Source organism: Sus scrofa, chromosome 13, assembly GCF_054392235.1.
Source record: "Sus scrofa isolate SSC_HxYL_T2T_F1_AM1 chromosome 13, Sscrofa_HxYL_maternal_Yorkshire_Landrace_v2.0, whole genome shotgun sequence".
NCBI lineage: Eukaryota > Metazoa > Chordata > Mammalia > Artiodactyla > Suidae > Sus > Sus scrofa.
The window spans coordinates 123,434,529-123,454,573 of NC_139395.1; the positions used below are offsets into that span (position 1 = coordinate 123,434,529).

At 39.7% G+C, this 20,045-nt stretch overlaps 1 pseudogene; it reads left to right on the forward strand.

Moving 5' to 3' along the window:
* The first annotated feature begins 3,995 nt into the window (after nucleotides 1-3,995).
* LOC146397584 (cytochrome c pseudogene) lies at nucleotides 3,996-10,456 on the forward strand (annotated as a pseudogene).
* Nucleotides 10,457-20,045: the final 9,589 nt, after the last annotated feature.

Here is a 20,045-nt window from a genome sequence, read left to right on the forward strand (position 1 = left end):
GCCTTGGCTGTAGTGTAGGTCAGCAGCTACAGCTCTGATTTAACCCCTAGCCTAGGAAACTCCATATGCTGCAGGTGTGGCCCTAAAAAGCAAAAAATAAAATAAATAAAATAAATAAAATAAAATAAAATAAAATAAAATAAAATAAAATAAAATGGAAGGTATCCTATACATCTGCAAATGTTTAGAAATTGAACAGCATGCTTCTAAATAATCCATGTGTCTAAGAGAGTGTCAAATGGATAATTAGAAAATATTTTGAGGAGTTTCTTGGTGGCCTAGCAGTAAATGATCCGGTGTTGTCACTGCTCTGGTGTGGATCAGCTCCTTGGCCTAGGAAATTCTGCATGACACAGGTGTGGCCAAAAAAAAAAGTGTTTTGAATCAAATGAAAATAAAGACAGAAGAATTTTAGGCACATAGCCAAAGCAATGCTTATAGAGAAATTTATAGCACTAAAATTTTTTTAAAAATTTTATTGACATATAGTTGACTTATAATGTTGTATTAGTTTCAGGTGTACAGCAAAGTGAATCAGTTATACCTATAAATATATATCCATTCTTTTTTCCCTTAAGGTAATTACAAATGATTGAGTAGATTTACCTGTGCTATATAGTAGGTTCTTATTAATCATCCGTTTTATACAGTGGTGTGTATATGTTATTTCCACCTTCCTATTTCATCCCTCCTCCCACCATGATCTCCCCTATTGTAACCATAAGGTTTTTTTTGAAATCTGTGCATTTCTGTTTTATAAATAAGTTCTTTCATATCATTTTTTTAGATTCCACATATAAGTGATATCATATGATGTTTGTCTTTGTCTGACTTCACTTACTATGATGATCTCTAGGTCCATCTGTTGCTGCAAATGGCATTATTTCATTCTTTTTATGGCTGAGTAATATTCCACTATATATATGTACCATATGTAGATCTTCTTTATCCATCCTACTGTTCATGGATACTTAGGTTACTTCCACGTCTTCGCTGTTTTTAATAGTGGTGCAATAAACATTGAGGTGCATGTATATTTTTTCAAATTACAGCTTTTTCCGGATATATGCAGGGGAGTGGGATTGCTGGATCATATGCTAGTTCTATATATAGTTTGTTAAGGAACCTCCATACTGTCCTCCATAGTGGTTGCACTGATTTACATTCCCGCCAACAGTGTAGGAGGGTTCCCTTTTTTCCACACCCTCTCCAATGTTTACTGCTTGTAGACTTCTTAATGATGACCATTCCGGCTAATGTGAGGTGATACCTCATTGTAGTTTTGATTTGCATTTCTCTAAAAATTAGTGATTTTGAACATCTTTTCATGGTGTTTTTTGTTTTGTTTTGTTTTGTTTTTTGGCCATCTGTCTTCTTTGGAGAAATGTCTATTTAGATCTTCTGCCTATTTTTTGATTGGGTTGTATGTTTTTTTGGATATAAAGCTGCATGAGATGTATATTTTGGAGATTAATCCCTTGTTGATTTCTTTCTCTGCAAAGATTTTCTCCCATTTTGTAGGCTGTGTTTTCTTTTTTTAGGGTTTCCTTTACTTGCAAAAGGTTTTAAGCTTGATTATGTCCCATTTGTTTAGTTTAGTTTTTATTTTCATTACTCTAGGAAGTGGATCCAAAAAGATATTGCTTCAATTTATGTCAAAGAGTTTTCTGCCTATGTTTTCCCCTAGGAATTTTATATTATCTGGCCTTATGTTTAGGTCCTTAATCCATTCTGAGTTTATTTTTGTGTATAGTATTATAGAGTGTTCAGATTTCATTCTTTTACATGGATCTTTCCAGTTTTACCAGCACCACTTATTGAAGAGAATGTTTTTCTTCCATTGTGTATTCTTGACTCTGTTGTCATAGATTAGTTGACCACAGGTGCATAGATTAATGTTTACATTAGAAAAAGAGAAAATTTTCAAATCAAGAACCTAAGCTTCTACCTTAAGAAACTAGAAACAAATTAAGCCCAAAGCAAGCAGAGGGAAACCATAAATAAAGAAGTATCAATAAAAAGGATAGAGCAAATTCAATGAAACCAAAGTTCTATGAAAGTATTTTAAAAGGGTATATCTCTGGAGTTATTCCCATCCTGTAGTGGGAATAACTGTTGTGGCTCAGTGGTAATGAACCCAACCAGTATCCGTGAGGACATGAGTTTGATCCCTGACCCTGCTCAGTAGGTTAAGGATCCGACATTGCCATGAGCTGCAGTGTAGGTCACAGATGTGGCTCAGATCTGGCGTGGCTGTGGCTGTGGCACAGCTCTAGCCAAATTTGTCAAGAAAAACAAGAAAAAAAGACATAAATTACATGTATGAAAGACTTCAGATATTAAGTAGATCATAGTTTTTACTTGTTTTACGATAATTAGGTAAATTAGATGAAATGGACAGATTCCTTGAGAGATACAAATGGTCAAATCCCAATCAAAGAAAATAGATAGCCTGAATACTATTATATCCATTTTTTTATTTTATTTTTTTGTCTTTTTTGTCTTTTTAAGGCCACACCCATGGTACATGGAAGTTCCCAGGCTAAGGGTCTAATTGGAGCTGTAGCTGCTGGCCTACGCCACTGCCACAGCAAAGCCATATCTGAGCTGTGTCTGCGACCTACACCACAGCTCATGGCAATGCTCGATCCTTAACCCACTGGGCAAGGCCAGGGATCGAACCCTCAACCTCATGGTTCCTAGTCAGATTCATTTCTACTGCACCACGATAGGAACTCCCTACTATATCCATTTTTTAAAACTAGATTTGTATTTTAAAACCTTCCCACAAAGAATATGCCAGATTGAGATGGTTTCCTGGAAAATTTGAAAATGTTACCTACTTTATGATCTCATTTATATAACATTCTCAAAACGTAAAAGTGATAAATGGATTAATGGTTACCAGAGACAGGGATGGTAGTTGAATATAAAAGGGTAGTAAAACGGAGTACTTTCGTGATGATAAAATAGTTTTATATCTTGATTGTGGATACATGAATCTGTGCATAAGATAAAATGCATAGAACTATACCCACAAACACAAATGAATGTTAAAAATGGCGAAAACTAGACGTTTTCCTGTGGCACAGCAGTTTAAGGATCCAGCGTTGTCATTGCAGCAGCTTGGGTTGCTGCTGTGGCATGGGTTCAGTCCCTGGCCCAGAAACTTCCATATGCTGCAGCAAGAAAAAAAAATGGTGAAAACTAAATAAGGTCTATAACTTTGTTAACAGAATTGTACCAGTGTTACAATCCTGGATTTGGTATTGCTCTATTCATTGGGGAAAACTGGAAGAAGAGTACAAATGACTCTATGTCTGTTTTTGCAACTTCCTATGAGACTCCAATTATTTAAAAATAAGTTTTTAAAAATGAACTGTTTGGGATTAGTAGATGCAAACTATTGTATTTGGAGTGAATAAGCAATAAGATCCTGCTGTATACTACAGGGAAATATATCTAATCACTTATGATGGAACATGATGGAGTAACGATGTGAGAAAAAGAATGTATATATATGTGTGCAACTGGGTCACTTTGATGTATAGCAGAAATTGACAGAACATTGTAAATCAACTATAATAAAAAAAATGTTTTTAAATGAACTAAGTACTAGTGAGCTATGGAACAACTTCAAGTAGCCCAATCCTGAAGGTGAAAGAGGGTGAACTGAAAGCATTAGAAGACATAGTGGCCAAAATTTTTCCAGTTTGATGAATAGTTTAAAGATCTGCAAAATCCCAATGAACACCAACCACAAGAAACATGAAAACAAACCAAATGAAAAAAACAAACGACACCAAGTTGCCTCACAATCAAATTGCCCAAAACCAAGGATAAAGAGAAAAAGACACACTGCATACAGAAAAACAAAGATAAAGATAACAGTGGATTTCTTATCAGAAACAATGAAAATGAAAACAACAAAAGCAAAAATAAACAAAAGGGACTATATCAAACTAAAAAGCTCCTGCACAGGAAAGGAAACCATCGACAAAATGAAAAGGCAACACATCAAATGGGAGAAAATATTTGCAAATCATATATGTAATAATGGGTTAATATCCAAAGTGTGCAAAGAATAGTTACAACTTAATGGGAAAAAAAAAAAACAGGGCAGCAGGATGTCCAGCTTGGGAGTAGCCACTTGTCTATTGCACTTGGCAAAAAAAAACAACTTAAAAATGGGAGATGTTGAGAAGGACGAGAAGATTTTTGTTCAGAAGTGTGCCCAGAGCCATACTGTAGAAAAGGGAGCAAGCACAAGACTGGTCCAAACCCTCATGGTCTGTTTGGGCTGAAGACAGGTCAGGCTCCTGGATTCACTTACACAGATGCCGACAAGAAGAAAGGCATCACCTGGGGAAAGGAGACATTGATGGAGTACTTGGAGAATCCCAAGAAGTACATCCCTGGAACAAAAATGATCTTCACTAGCATTAAGAAAAAGGGAGAAAGGGAGGACTTGATAGTTTTTTTTTGTTTTCTTTTTGTTTTTTTTTTGTCTTTTCTAGGGCCACACCCGTGGCATATGGAGGTTCCCAGGCTAGGGGTCTAATCAGAGCAGTTGCTGCAGACCTGCACCAGAGCCACAGCAACACAGGATCCCATCCACGTCTGCTACCTGCACCACAGCTCACAGCAACGCTGGATCCTTAACCCACTGAGCGAGGCCAGGGATCGAACCCACAACCTCATGATTCCTAGTCAGATTCCTTAACCACTGAGCTAAGACCTGAACTCCAAGACTTGGTAGCTCATCTCAAAAAAGCTACTAATGCCTTTTTTATTACAAAACTAAAATGTCACATGACTTTTATATGTGTACCACGTTTAAATTGATCTCATTCACTAGAATTCGGATCATGTATGGCTGATGGAATGTTTCTGTTGGACGGTCCTGATGTAAATAAGATTGGTTGGTGGCTAAATGAATACAGTCTGGTTTTTGAATTTTAGTGGTAATTCCAATTCAACAAGTACTATCACTGTTTTCCCCTTCTACAGATATGATTAAACTTGAATATGGAATGTTAAATTTTTCGGGAGGATGGTGAATACCTTCTCAAAACCTGTAAGAGATTGGTTTTAGATTTTGATTTCTTTTCTTTCTTTCTTTCTTTTTTTTTTTTTTTTTTCTTTTTTTGCTTTTGAGGGCTGCACCCATGGCATATGAAGTTCCCAGGCTAGGGGTCCAATTGGAGCTACAGCTGCTGGCTTACACCACAGCCACAGCCACAGCAATGTGGGATCCAAGCCAGGTCTGAGACCTACACCACAGCTCACGGCAATGCCGGATCCTTAACCCACTGGGCAAAGCCAGGGATTGAACCCGCAACTGCATGGTTCCTAGTCAGATTTGTTTCCTCTTTGCCGCTACAGGAACTCCTATATTTAGATTTCTATAACTGATTATATTAATATATTTAAATACTAAGAGGATCCTTTCACTATCTCATAAAACAGCAAGATTCATCTGTGTTTCAATTTGTGTTCACTAGCCTGATAAGGCATGAGCTGAAGATAAACTGACAATATCCACTTTATCTTTTTGGTCTTAACTATGCCAATTTCATTAAAACTCTCTGTATCTAAAGTAGTGCCTTTTACTTATTGAAAGGCATTTTAGTGTGGTTTATGTATAGCATCAAATAAAGAATATTTAGCATTTCTAACATTTTGTAGATGATCTTTAAGATCAGATACTTTTAAAATTCAGTGTGACAAGATATGTTAGCAAACTTTGCTTGTGAATTCTTACAAAGTCGGACTGTTATAATTCAAGATTGTCTTTTAAATATGTATTCAAAAACACAACTGTAGAGCTACTGAATACATGTGATTGATAATGGTGCTTTTTGCCAATTTATGGACGGTTAAGTAAAGTAGGGAAGCTCTACCGTCAGCACAGATTTGTGAATTATCTGATCATAAGCCATAAGAATTGAAAACAAAATCAAAGATAAAAAAATAAATAATCTGATTAAAAAATGGGCAGAGAATATGAATAGAAGACATACAGATGGCAAATAGGTGCATGAAAAGATATTCAACGTCGCTAATCTTCAGGGAAATACAAATCAAAACCACAATGAGATATCATCTCACACCTGTTAGAATGGCTATTATCAAAAAGGTAAGAAATGGAGTTCCCGTCGTAGCACAGTGGTTAACGAATCCAACTAGGAACCATGAGGTTGCGGGTTCGATCCCTGCCCTTGCTCAGTGGGTTAAGGATAGAGCGTTGCCATGAGCTGTGGTGTGGGTTGCAGACACGGCTCAGATCCCGCATTGCTGTGGCTCTGGCCTAGGCTGGCAGCTACAGCTCAGATTATACCCCTAGCCTGGGAACCTCCATATGCCACGGGAGCAGCCCAAAAAATGGCAAAAAGACCAAAAAAAAATAAGAAGAAGAAATAAGTGTTGGTGAGGATATAAAGAAAGGGGAACCTTTCTGCACTTATAGTGGCAATGCAAACTGATACAGCCACTATGGAAAACAGTATGGAGGTTCCTCAAAAAATTAAAACTACAACTGCTATCTGATGCAGCAATTGCGCTTCTGGGTATTTATCTAAGGAAACAAATACTAACTCAAAAAGATATATGCATGCCCCTGTTCCCTACAGCATTATTTACAATATCTAAGACATGGAAGCAACCAAAGCATACATCAATGGATGAATGGGTAAAGAAGGTATATATATAATGGAATATTATTCAGCCATAAAAAGAAAACCCTGCCATTTGCAACACATGGATGGACCTTGAGGGTATCATACTAAATGAAACAAGTCAAAGACAAATACCATATGATCTCACTTAAAATGTGGAATCTAAAAAAAGTAAAACTAAAAACTGAACTCATAGTTCCTGCTGTGGTGCAGCAGGATCAGTGGCATCTTGGGAGCAGTGGGAGGCTGGTTCCATCCCGGGCCTGGCCCTGTGGATTGGAGATTCAGCATTGCTGCAACTGGGCATCGTGGGTTGGAGATCTGGCATTGCTACAGCTTAGGTTGCAAATGTGGCTTGGATCTGATCCCTGGCCCAGGAACTCCATGTGCCACAGGGCAGCAAAAAAGAAAAAAACAAAAATAAAAACAAAAACTGAACTCATAGACACAGAGAACAGATTGATAGTTGCCTGAGGCATGGAGTGGAGGGTAGACAAAATGGGTAAAGGTAGTCAAAAGGTACAAACTCCCGGTTGTAAAATAAATAAGTACTGGAAATGTAAAGTACAGCATGGTGACTATAGATAATACTGTAGTGTATATTTGAAAATTGCTAATTGAGTAGATCTTAGAAGTTCTCATCACAAGAAAAAAATTTTGACTATGTGTGGTGATGGATGTTAACTAGACTTATTGCAGTGATCATTTCACAATATATATAAATGTCAAGTCATTATTTTGTACACCTGAAACTAATATAACGCTATGTGTCAATTATATCTTAATTTAAAAAACAATGCAGGTGAAAAGAGAGTGGGGCAGCATCTTTAAAATACTGAAATAAAACGCTGTCAACCTAGACTCCTACCACCCCATATGAAAATATGTCTTTCAAAAACTAAAACAACATAAAGACTTTTTCAAACATACAAAAGTTGAGAGGCTTCATTAGCAGCAGACCCACATTGTAAGAAATGTGAAAAGAAGTTATCCAATGAGATGCCAGTTGGAAGTATGGAATGAAAAGCACCAAAAACCACAGCAGTTCTCAACATATGGTCCAGGGGAACTCCTGGTTTCCCCTTCCAGGAGATCTGCAAGGTCAAATTATTTTAATAATAATGCTAAGATGTTACTGCCTTTTCAGACCTGTTTTCTCACAGTGTACAGTGGAGTTTTCCAGTGTGATCTGACAACAGAGTAAATGCAGAGGCAGATGTGAGAACCTAGCTTTCTTCTATTAAGCCTGACATTCAAGAGATTTGTTTTAAAAAATGTAAAATAGTGCCACTCAACTCATATATTCTTTTGTCTTGAAAAATGTATTTTTATAAAAACATGTTATTCAGGTTCATCTGTAATCTCTTTCATTGTTGTTTTAAAATTAATTACTATTTTCTTAAATTTGTTTTTAAAAGTTCTAATGCAGTAAAATATTGACAGAAATAATCCACAAAAGCATAAGCTTTTTAGCATCCTCTAAAATAATTGTGAAAAGAGTATTTGAGTCCAGAGACCAAAAAGTGTGAGAGCTGCTGTTCCAAAGCAGCTGAGCATTTAAAGGCCTTGGGCAAAGATGACTGAAAGTAAGGAGGGCTTGGTGACACAGTCATTGGCTTAAAAAAAAAAAAAAAAGAAAGAAAGAAAGATGAAGGAAGGGCTTTAGAAATGGAGGCAGACAGAATAGGACGAGAAAACCCAAGCTGGAGGTTTATACAAAATGGAGGAAGGACAAAAGCTCTGAGGAGATTTTCTCTGGTGTGTAAATCATTTACCTGCTCAGCATGGACCAACTGCACCTGGCAAACAGAACTGCCAAGTAGTTTCGGTGGTTAGTTGTTTGAGACACAGGTATGATTGCAGGTTACAGCTACATTCAATAACAATGCCATTAAATTTTATCTGGTTCATAGGGACGCTGCCCAAGTCCCTGGTAACATCATCATTCATGGCTACCTTTTTTGCCATCCTGTATCCATTTAACTTTGGAAGAAATTGCAAATTTGTATGAGGAAGAATGTGGGATTTTGGATTCAGAGGGTTCTGTCTAATCCTGCCTTCATCTAGTAATCGCCGTGTGGTCTTAACACTTTCAAGCTTGCCCTGCTGCAGTTGTGCGTGCTTTGGAAACAGAAAAAAAAATGTTGTGACATAGGGCCTGACTCTGACACGTGGTTTCTCTGGCTACAGCCCACTCTTTGAGCCTGACTTCCTAGCTTTTCCAGTAAGTCTCAGAGACACTCAGATTTTAACAATCACATCATCGTCACAGAAGAGGGTTCCAATTTGCCGTGTCCTACTTAAATTTGTTATTGTCTGTCCTTTTTATTATAGCCATCCTAGCCTGGGTTGTTTTCCACTGTTGGCAGCTAAAACGACTGCAGATAATCTCAAAATGAATTAAATCATAAATATTTCATGGAAAGCCCTCATCATATAATGCTTCATCTTCCAAATTGAGGGACCACTTTTGACTTGTGTGAGGAACCCCAGAAGACAAGCAGCATTGGCCCATGAGCCCATAGGGGATTTCCCACATGTCTGGAATGGATAGTTCCTGAAAATAGTTAGAGCCAACTTCCAAGTGCCAGCTCTTGCACAGTTTTTCTCTGGCTGCTGATAATGAATCAGGCCACGAGTTCCAAGAAATTAATATATCCCAGGAGCAGCCTTCAGCCAATGAGTTCTGGGAGCTGCTAAATGAATATTCCAGCTCCTTCCTCCCTCAGGCAGGACAGTATTTTTTTTAAAGATCATATCTCACATTTTTTTATTGAGATATAATTTACATGCCTTAAAACAGCTCTTAAGGGTACAATTTAGCAGTTTTCAGTATATTCACACAGTTATGCAACAATCACTCCTATTTAACTCCAGAACATTTTCATCACTCCAAAAAGAAATCCTATACACAAGGCAATGGATCCCCACTCCACCTTCTCTCCAGCCCCTAGCAACCACTAATCTAGTTTTGGTCACTATGGATGTGTCTTTGGGGGAATTTCATATAAATGGAATCATACAATATGTAACCTTTTGTGACCAGCTTCTTTCACTTACGTTTTCAAGATTCATTCATGTAGATGCATGTATCTGTACTTCATTCTTTTTTATTGCTGAATAATATTTTACTTTATGGAATACCACATTTTGTCTATCAGTTGATGGACATTTGGGTTGTTTTCACTTTGGGCTATTATGAATAATACAACTATGAACATTCATGTTTTTGTGTGCATATATATTTTTAATTCTCTTGGGTAAATACACAGGAGTAGAATTTCTGGGTCATATGTTAACTCTATGTTTAATTTTTGAGCAAGTGGAAAACTATTTTCCAAAGCATCTACACCAAAATTTTCACCAGCAATATATGAAGATTCCAATTCTTCTGTTTTCTCACTAACACTTGTTATTATCCATCTTTTTTATCATCAGCCATCCTAGTAGATATGAAGTGGTATCTCACTGAAGTTTTGCATTTCCTTAATGATTAATGATGTTGCTATGGACTGAATGTTTGTGTTCCCCCAAATCCATATACCGAAGCCTTAATATGATGGTATTTGGAGGTGGGGACTTTGGGAGGTAATTAGGTAATGAGGCAGGAGCCCCATGATGGGATCAATGTTCTTAGAAGAGGAAGAGAGCTATCCCCCTGGCTTTCCTCCCTATGTGATATAAGGAAACAGCTATCTGTAAAACAGGAAGAGAGCCTTCTCCAAGACCCTGACCATGCTTGCACTCTGATCTTGGGCTTCGAGCCTTTAGAACTGTGAGAAATAAATGTCTGTTGTTTAAGCCACCCAGTCTACGGATTCTGTCATAGCAGCTGGAACAGACTAAAACAGATGTTAAACATCTTTTCTTGTCTCTACTGGCCATTTGCATATGTATTTTTTGGAGAAATATCTATCCTTGGGTTGTCCTTTTTGTTGAGTTTTTAAACTGAGTTGTCCTTATTTATTGTTGAGTTTACACTGTCTGCAGAGTTCTTTCTCCATTTGGGATTAAGATATATTTGGTCACACTGGTAACTTGCTTGATAATACATCCTTTTCTGGCAACTTCCCCTCTGTATTAGTCTGGTAGTATTGCCATAATAAAGTCCCACAGACTCTGTGGCTTAAGCAAAGCATATGTATTATCTCACAATTCTGTAGACTAGAAGTCCAGGATCAAGATTCCAGCAGTGTTGCTTTTCTGAAGCCTTGGAGGAAAAAAAAAAAAAAAAAACTCTGTTCCATCCCTTTAATTTAAATTCTGGTGGTTTGCTTGCAATCTTTGTTGTTCCTTGTCTTGTAGACATATCACTCCAATCTCTGCCTTCATGTTCCCATGGTGTTCTACCTGTGTGCATCTCTGTGTCCATATTTCTCCTTTTGTTTTTGTTTGTTTGTTTTCATTTTAGGGCTGGACACAGCATATGGAAGTTCCCAGGCTAGGGGTCAAATCAGAGCTGCAGCTGCAGCCTACGCCACAGCCACAACAACACAGGATTTAAGTCGCATCTGCAACCTACACCACAGCTCACAGCAACACCAGATCCTTAACCCACTAAGCAAGGCCAGGGATCAACATGCATCCACACAAATACTAGTCGGTTTTGTTACCACTGAGCCACAATGAGAACTCCTCTCCTTTTGTTAAAGACATCAGTTATGTTGGATTCTACTCCATATGACCTCATCCTAACTTAACCAGTTACATATGCAATATTCTATTCCCAAATAAGGTCACATTTATATATAGGTACTGGGGTTAGGACCTCAGGAAATATAGTTCAACACATAGCACCTTCCTTGTCTCACTCTCCTACTCAATTGATGTTCCCTGAGATTACTGTACAATAAAATACATGCACTCAAATCTTTATCTCAGGGTGTGCTTCCAAGGGAGCCAAAGTCAAGATAGAAAAAAAATTAGAGCCTTAGTAGGTTTAAAAGCAAACATCACCCCCAGATCTAATAGGGTGGAAACTTTCAGTGAACAAGGACGAAGAGTTTGGACTGGAAATATGAACTCATTGCCTATTTTTTCTAAAAACTTAATATTACTTGTTAACTCTGAGGGCGGTAGTCTTTTTCAATCAAGCTTTTGTAGTTTTTTTGGTAACATTTTCAACATATGAAAAGAATTCAAGTGAGATAGGTAGGCTCGAAGGAAAGTTTTTTGCCTCAACCGTGGAACTGGGTGTGGATGCTATCCAAAATTCTGTATGAAAATTGGGTACATCCCTGTTCACTTCCCCAGTGTCCACCACACATGCTTCTGATGAACTGGAGTTTGGGATTTCCCTAAATGCACCACACTTTCATATGGTCTTCTGCCTTTGCCTGGGCTATATTCTCTGTCCCACCCATGACTCATAAGTTCTCATACTTCTTTTAAGTTCTGGCTCAAATGTCACTTCTTATTTTAAGTCATTCCCAACTGAGTCTAATCAGAGTGGATTCCAGGACCTGTGTGGCAGCTTTCAGTGCAGATCAGCTGGAGGCAAGGAGCTCCTGGCACCGTCTTGCCACCATATGGAGCCTGAGAGTGAAGCCAATGTGGAGACTGGCAGACAATGCAGATGGAGAGAAGCCAAGTCCTGGGGACATCACTGAGTTCCTGGATCAAACTATGCCAGACCCTGCCAATCCTTTGAAATTTCAGTGTCATGTGCCAAAGTATTTCACCTCCTTGCTTAACTCAACTCGAGTTGGCTATTGTTTTTTTAAATGAATCCAGAGACCTAAGACTGAATTATCCATGAGAGATGATTTTCAAGACCTGAGAAGGACAGCTGTGGGGACTCTCAGCCCTCAGCTTCACCTTAGCAGGGGTCCTGGAATGACGCAACACCTAACTCTTCTGTCAAGTCTCTTCTGGGGAAAACATTTTGTTAATTAAGTTGCATAATTTGGGAGTCTCTTTTATGTTATAACCTCAAAAACAATATTCCCTACTGTTGAGGCCAAGGAATTGGGGGGAATCTAACATTTTCATAGCATTTGCACTTAGTGGATATCCAATTAAAATCGCTAAATATGATTTTTTTCTACCTCTTAGAATCTAGAATTGGAGAATTGGAGAAGACTTTAAAGGTCCAGGGTCCACTCCTCTCATTTTACACGTGAGGAGACATTTGTGCAGATGGATTAAATGGCTTTGCAAGAGTCATGCTACTAACTAACGGGGAAGCCTGCCCAGGTCTCCATACTCCCATTGTACTACTTTTTCACTATACTTCTACCCAAAGTATCTAGCACAGTACTGAGCATGTAGGACGTGTCCAATTCATGAAGAAATGACTGAGCAGTCACAGGGCCTGCCCTCAGCTCAGGTGGAATTCTGAGAGCACCAGCTTTGAGAGGTATCCCAAAGGACAGGATCAGTGTTTAAAGAGCCGCCTGGCCACAGGACTCCTGACCGTAGCCTGCCTACACTAGCCGCCTTAGCAGATAGTAGCTCAGACCTCTAGTAAACCAGTATCTTGCAAGCCAAAACTGATTTCTTCAGGGTTGCTGCCAGCAAAAGCAAACATGCTGGAGGCAACTTGGGTGGAACTGGGGCTGTCCTAAACCACTGTATTTAATTGCTGCTTTGCAGAACCAGGAGATTCAGAGAGCTGAGTCTCCTGTCTGGGGGGAAAAAATACATCATCATCTTTAAGATTTAAGGGTGTTCAAGTGCAAAATAAGCTGGCCTATGGTATGTCCCACCTTGAAAATTTTGTTGTATTTAAGTCCCCCTCTCTTCCAAGCAATAGGAGGTCACAACCCTCTTGACTGAAAAGTCTTGGCTTTTAGTCTGAGCTTAGTAACCAAAAGCTCAGAACCAGACTAGACTGCTGACATGACATTAGCCCCACTACAAAGGCCTTCGTGCTTGGCTTTTAGACCCCCTTTTCTCCCCCACTCCTCACTACAGGGGCAAAATCATAATAATAGCGCAGAGAGGGAGGAACAAAGTGTTCTGGGGCAGACTCAGTCACCAAAACTCACTGGAGCCCAACCCCCAAATCCCTCCTTTCTGTTCAGGGACTTCCTAAGGGGGCCCACAGATGCTCCCCAGCGACCCTGGCATGCTCCCTGCACCCCTCTCCCATGCTCAAGGACCTCTCACAGTCCACACCCAACCTTTCCTTGCTATGCAGCCATCTCCCTTCCCACCATAGTTGCTGTCCCTGTCATCACCCTCCTGATCTCTCATTGTCTTGTGCTAACTGCCCTTCTATCTGGCTTCAGCAGTCATTGCTCTGCCCCTTGGAGCTTCCTGCTCTCCAGTTCCACCAACTGTCCCCACTAGACTCTGTTTCAGTAAATATCTCCTTTTCTTTTCAGGAAGGTGATGCCAAGCACCTGGTGGGTTGGCCTGGAAGGTGAGGTGAGTGACCCTGGCAGGTACACACACATCGCTACCCCTGACACCCGTGACCACCCAGATGTTTTGTGCATGGATTCCTTCCTCATAGGCTACTCTCAAAGTCTATCCAATGACATAAGGATCTTAATCTCTGGTCCAGCTTCAGCCGTACCAGCCAGTCATTCATCCATCTGTCCATCTAGCCATTTTTCAGTAAATGTAAATTGCTGATAAATACATATGAGGCAAGCAATTCCAAGAACTGTGGATACAACTTGTTAATACAGACAAGTCCTCCAGGCCCTTAGAAACCTATTTTTCAGTGAGGTGAAATAAACAATAAACAAGTGTACAGATGATAATTTTAGAGAGTGATGAGTGCTCTTGAAGGACTTAAATGGCACAGAGAGCAAGAGGAGGTTGAGGCCAATACCTTGCATCAGATTTAGGGAAGGTCCCTCAGAGGAAGAGACATTTAAATAGACCATGAAATCAAACTCCTGGAGAGAACATAGGCAAAACATTCTCTGACCATCAACCTCATGAATATTTTCTCAGGTCAGTCTCCCAAGGCAACAGAAATAAGAGCAAAAATAAACCAATGGGACCTAATCAAACTGACAAGCTTTTTGCACAGCAAAGGAAACCAAAAAGAAAACAAAAAGACAACTTAGAGAATGGGAGAAAATAGTTTCAACTGTGCAATGGACAAGGGCTTAATCTCTAAAATATACAAACAACTTATACAACTCAACAGCAAAAAAACCAACAACCCAATGGAAAAATGGGCAAAATACCTGAATAGACCATTCTCCAAGGAAGATACACAGATGGCCAACAAGTGCATGAAAAAATGCTCAACATCCCTGATTATTAGAGAACTGCAAATCAAAACTACCATGAGATACCACCTCACACCAGTCAGAATGGCCATCATTAATAAGTCCACAAATAGCAAATGCTGGAGGGGGTGTGGAGAAAAGGGAACCCTCCTGCACTGTTGGTGGGAATATAAGCTGGTACAGCCACTATGGAGAACAGTAGGGAGGTATCTTAGAAATCTATACATAGAACTACCATATGACCCAGCAGTCCCACTCTTGGGCATATATCTGGACAAAACTTTCCTTGAAAAAGACACATGCACCCGCATGTTCATTGTAACACTATTCACAATAGCCAAGACATGGAAACAACCCAAATGTCCATCGACAGATAATTGGATTAAGAAGATGTGGTATATATACACAATGGAATACTACTCAGCCATAAAAAAGAACAAAATAATGCCATTTGCAGCTACATGGATGGAACTAAGACTCTCATATTGAGTGAAATAAGTCAGAAAGAGAAAGACAAATACCATATGATATCACTTATAACTGGAATCTAATATCCAGCACAAATGAACATCTCAGAAAAGAGAATCATAGACTTGGAGAAAAGACTTGTGGCTGCCTGATGGGAGGGGGAGGGAGTGGGAGGGATCGGGAACTTGGGCTTATCAGACACAACTTAGAATAGATTTACAAGGAGATCCTGCTGAATAGCATTGAGAACTATGTCTAGATACTCATGTTGCAACAGAAGAAAGGGTGGGGGAAAAATGTAATTGTAATGTATACATGTAAGGATAACCTGACCCCCTTGCTGTACAGTGGGAAAATAAAAAATATATATATATTAAAAAAAAAAGAAGATGTGGTATATATACACAATGGAATACTACTCGGCCATAAAAAAGAACAAAATAATGCCATTTGCAGCAACATGGATGGAACTAAGACTCTCATATTGAGTGAAATAAGTCAGAAAGAGAAAGACAAATACCATATGATATCACTTATAACTGGAAACTAATATACAGCACAAATGAACAATTCCACAGAAAAGAAAATCATAGACTTGGAGAATAGATTTGTGGCTGCCCGGAGGGAGAGGGAGGGAGTGGGAGGGATTGGGAGCTTGGAGTTAATGGATGTAATCTATTGCTCTTGGAATGGATTTACAATGAGATCTTGCTATGTAGCATTGAGAACTGTCTAGATACTTACATCGCAACAAAACAATGGGAGGAAAAAGTATGTATACATGTATGTGTAACTTAGTCCCCATATATACATGCGGAAAAAAAGGAAAATAAAAATAAATAAATAAATAACAATTAAAAAAAATAAATAGACCATGAAAAGAGTCCCATCACGTGAAGAGCCTGGAAAATGGCTCAGGCAGAGGACCAGCAGTGCCAAGACCGGCAGGCAGGAAGGAACTTTGCCTGCTCAGGATGAGGCATGGTGAGTGAGGGGGAGCATGGTGTGGGTGAGGTGGGAGAGGCTGGCAAAGGGCTCTTTATGGCAGGTGCAGAGAATCTACTCTCTGACAGAGAGGACCCCACCCGCAGTTCTGTGGAGAGCAGCTGCTGTCAGGGAGGAGGCTGTGGCAGAAAGAGGAGAGTCATGGTGTTCCCCTTGTGGCTCAGTGGTAACAAACCCAACTAGTATACATGCGACAAGGGTTTGATTCCTGTCCTTGCTCAGTGGGTTAAGGATCCGGCTTTGCCATGAACTGTGGTGTAGTTTGCAGATGTGGCTTGGATCTGACCTTGCCATGGCTGTGGCATAGGTTGGCAGATTCAGGATATATTTTTAATGTAGAGACAACAGGATTGCCTTAGGAAGATATTCTAAACATGCTACACTTCCAGAGGCCAGGAGTCTGAAGGGTCTTGGAGCTAAAATCAAGGTGCGAGCAGAGCTGCTTTCTGGAGGTTCCAGGGGAACATCTGTGTCCTGGCCTTTTCCAGCTTCCACAGGCTCATCTCCTCCATCTTCAAAGCCAGCCCTTGCCTCACTCCAACTTCTGCTTCTGCCGTCACTTCTCCTTCTCCGACTATCTTGCCTCCTTTCATTTATAAGGACCCACCCGGATAACCCCAAAAAATCTCCCCACCTCCAGATTCTGAACTTTTTCACATCTATGCAGGTTCTGGGGATGGGACTGTGGACGCCTGGGGCCCACCTCACTCTCCATAGTTTTTTTTCCCTTGTGGTTGCTTTGTCTATTGTCACCTTTGACCATTTCTGAAGGTCTGGCAGTCTTTCAGTTAGTTGTTCAGGCTTTCTTCCTTCTTTTATTGGAAAACCACCGTCTGGGCACTGACAATGTGCTGAACATTCTGCCAGATATTGTGACAAGAAAACTGTGTATCCAGGCTGCACCCTCAAGGAGTTTTCAGTCAGCTTTTCTGGACAGCCTTGATACTGTTCCAATTAAAGCAAGCTTGCCGAGTGAAAGGACCCAGCAAAAGAGGCAGGCGCTTCCAAAGGTAATTACTGCCCTGTTACCTCTGCTGTTTCTACCGGGGGCGTCATTATAACACAATATAAGACTCAAGGAAGAAACATCAACAAATTCACCAAAAATGGAGAGACCTGACAACAAAGATGGGGGCTGAGATGTGAAGTCCTGGTTTGCAAAATGTGGAGCCTGACTCTCCCTGGGTGGGCACTCCCACACTCACCCAAAAGCTCCCTGCCTGCCAGCGCCATCATCTCTGACCTGGCTCCCTACCATCCCCAGTGCAGCTTTCTGGAAAACAGCTGAGTGCTTTCTTGGCAAATGTTCCCACAAACCAGTCTCAGGAAACGCTTGACAAAACAGCCACCGCAGAGTTCTTATCTCTTAAAGATACATACTGAAATATTTATGGATGAAATGATACAGAGTTTGGGATTTGCTTCTGGACAAACATGTGGGAGGAAGTGGGTGGGTATAGATGAAATAATCTTGGCCATGAGTTAATAATTGTTGGTTGTGTAATGGGAGCATGGGGGTTCACTATACTCTTCTATTGTTTTGCATGTTTAAAATGTTCCATAATTTAAAAAGTTGAGGGGGAAAAGGCCCCACATTTTACCTTATGTCATTGAAACAAATTTAGCTTTTGGATATATTTTACTGCCTAAATAATGACCTAGAGTTAAAAAATAAATAAATGCGGGCATCTGAATATTTAACTGCCGGGGCCAGCTCAGCAGGATGGGGCTGAAGAACGGGTGCTGTGGAACTTAAGGAAAAATAGTTAACATAAAACAAGACACAGAGACATTTATCTTAAGTAAAGGTGGGAGCCAGGGACTCAAGGTCTCAGGGACCAAGAGCGCGGGACTCAAGGTCTCAGGGACCAAGAGCACCGGGGAACTCCAGATCTCAGGGACCAAGAGCGCCCTGCCTCAAGAAACCACACTGCTTTTATTGTGAGATCAAGTGAGGAGTGGCTATGAGTGGATGATACAGGGTTTACTATTATATAAGTTCTTTTACTATTTAAAAAGCCACTTAGGTGGTAAAGGGTTAAGCTCTTACTCTGACCTCTAGGCACATAACAGTACTTAAGCTTAAGTCATTTATGCCTTTAGGTCTTTGCTCTTAAGCTTAAGTCATTTACCAGCACTGTGACTGTTTTTCCAAAGAAGGAAGATGGGATAAAATAAGACAAGAAGATGGGATAAAGTAAAGAAGGACAAGATGGAGTTTTCAAGGAAACATGTCTTGCAACATTTAACTATCATTGTCTCTGGAGTCACAGCAGGGAAGAGAAAGTATTGTATATTTTGCTCATCTTGAAACAATGGTCCTGTCCCCTAGGGAAGAAACACGTAAAACTCTGGAACATTATTCCAGTAATTGGATTCAAAGAGCTAAAGATATCATCTGGGAAAAGAGAGGTTAAGTTGACTAAGAGGTAATTGTGGTTCTTTATGATGGAGATGGTGAACTAGCTTCACCTGCCTCAGAATTTTTATACATTAATTTCCAGGCAGCATATTAGCATTATAATCCCTTTGAATTATGAAACTGAATAAGTCTTAGAAAAACCACCATGACATGGATATAACTGTCTTCAGAATGTCTTGACCTGCCTTTTCAGCACTCCTATGAGGCAGTGTTATGTACCAAAAAGACCACACATTCTGGAGCCAAAAAAAGTTGACCTGACTTCCATCTCACACTTGCTGTGACTTTGGGCTAGTTACATAAGCTCTCCAGACCTTCCTTAGTTTCCTCATCTGTAAAATAGGCCTAATAGCATCTACTTTGCAGGGATGCTGTGAAGATCACCAGTGCTGTGTGTAAAATGCCTTTCCCATCGAAGACACTCAATTAATGGTAACTTAATGTATCTATAATTGCACGGTCCTCTTTACCCCACTCCATATCCCAATATAGTGCCCAGTACATAGAATGCAGGAAATGTTGGTTGACCTACATTTAGCCTTGAGAAAGTAGGTACAGTTAGTGGGAGGAAGTATTAAGACCACAGCAGCATACACCCTCAGGAGACATACACCCTCAGGAGAGCTCCTTCAACTAATCACTCAAACTAGAAAACAAGGACCTATTCATGATATCTCCCTCTTTCTCTCCCTCACATCTAATCAGTCTCCAAATTCTATCCAGGTTCTCAATTATCACTAGAATATATTCACTTCCTTCAAATCCTCCTGCTACCACCTGAGTTCAAGACTGTTCTTTTTCACTCGGTCTATAGCAAATTCATTTCTCTTCCTATCTGTTCCCAATCCTTTCTCTTCAGTGGAGCTGGAGGGATTTCTTTTTTTAATTAAATAGTCACAAAAATGGATAAAAACTCTTACCAAAGTGAGTATAGAGAGAACATACCTTAACATAATAAAAGCCATTTATGACAAACCCACAACAAATATAATACTCAATGGAGAAAAGCTGAAAGACTTCCCACTAAAATGGGGAACAAGACAAGAATGCCCATTCTCACCACTTTTATTCAACATAGTATTGGAAGTACTAGTCACAGCAATCAGACAAACAAAAGAAAGAAAAGTTATCCAAATTGGAAGAGAAGAGGTAAAATTGTCACAGTATGCAGATGACGACACTATATATATAGGAAACCCCAAGGACTCAACCCAAAAACTATTCTAACTGATCAACAAATTCAGAAAAGTAGCAGGATATAAGATTAATATTCAGAAATCA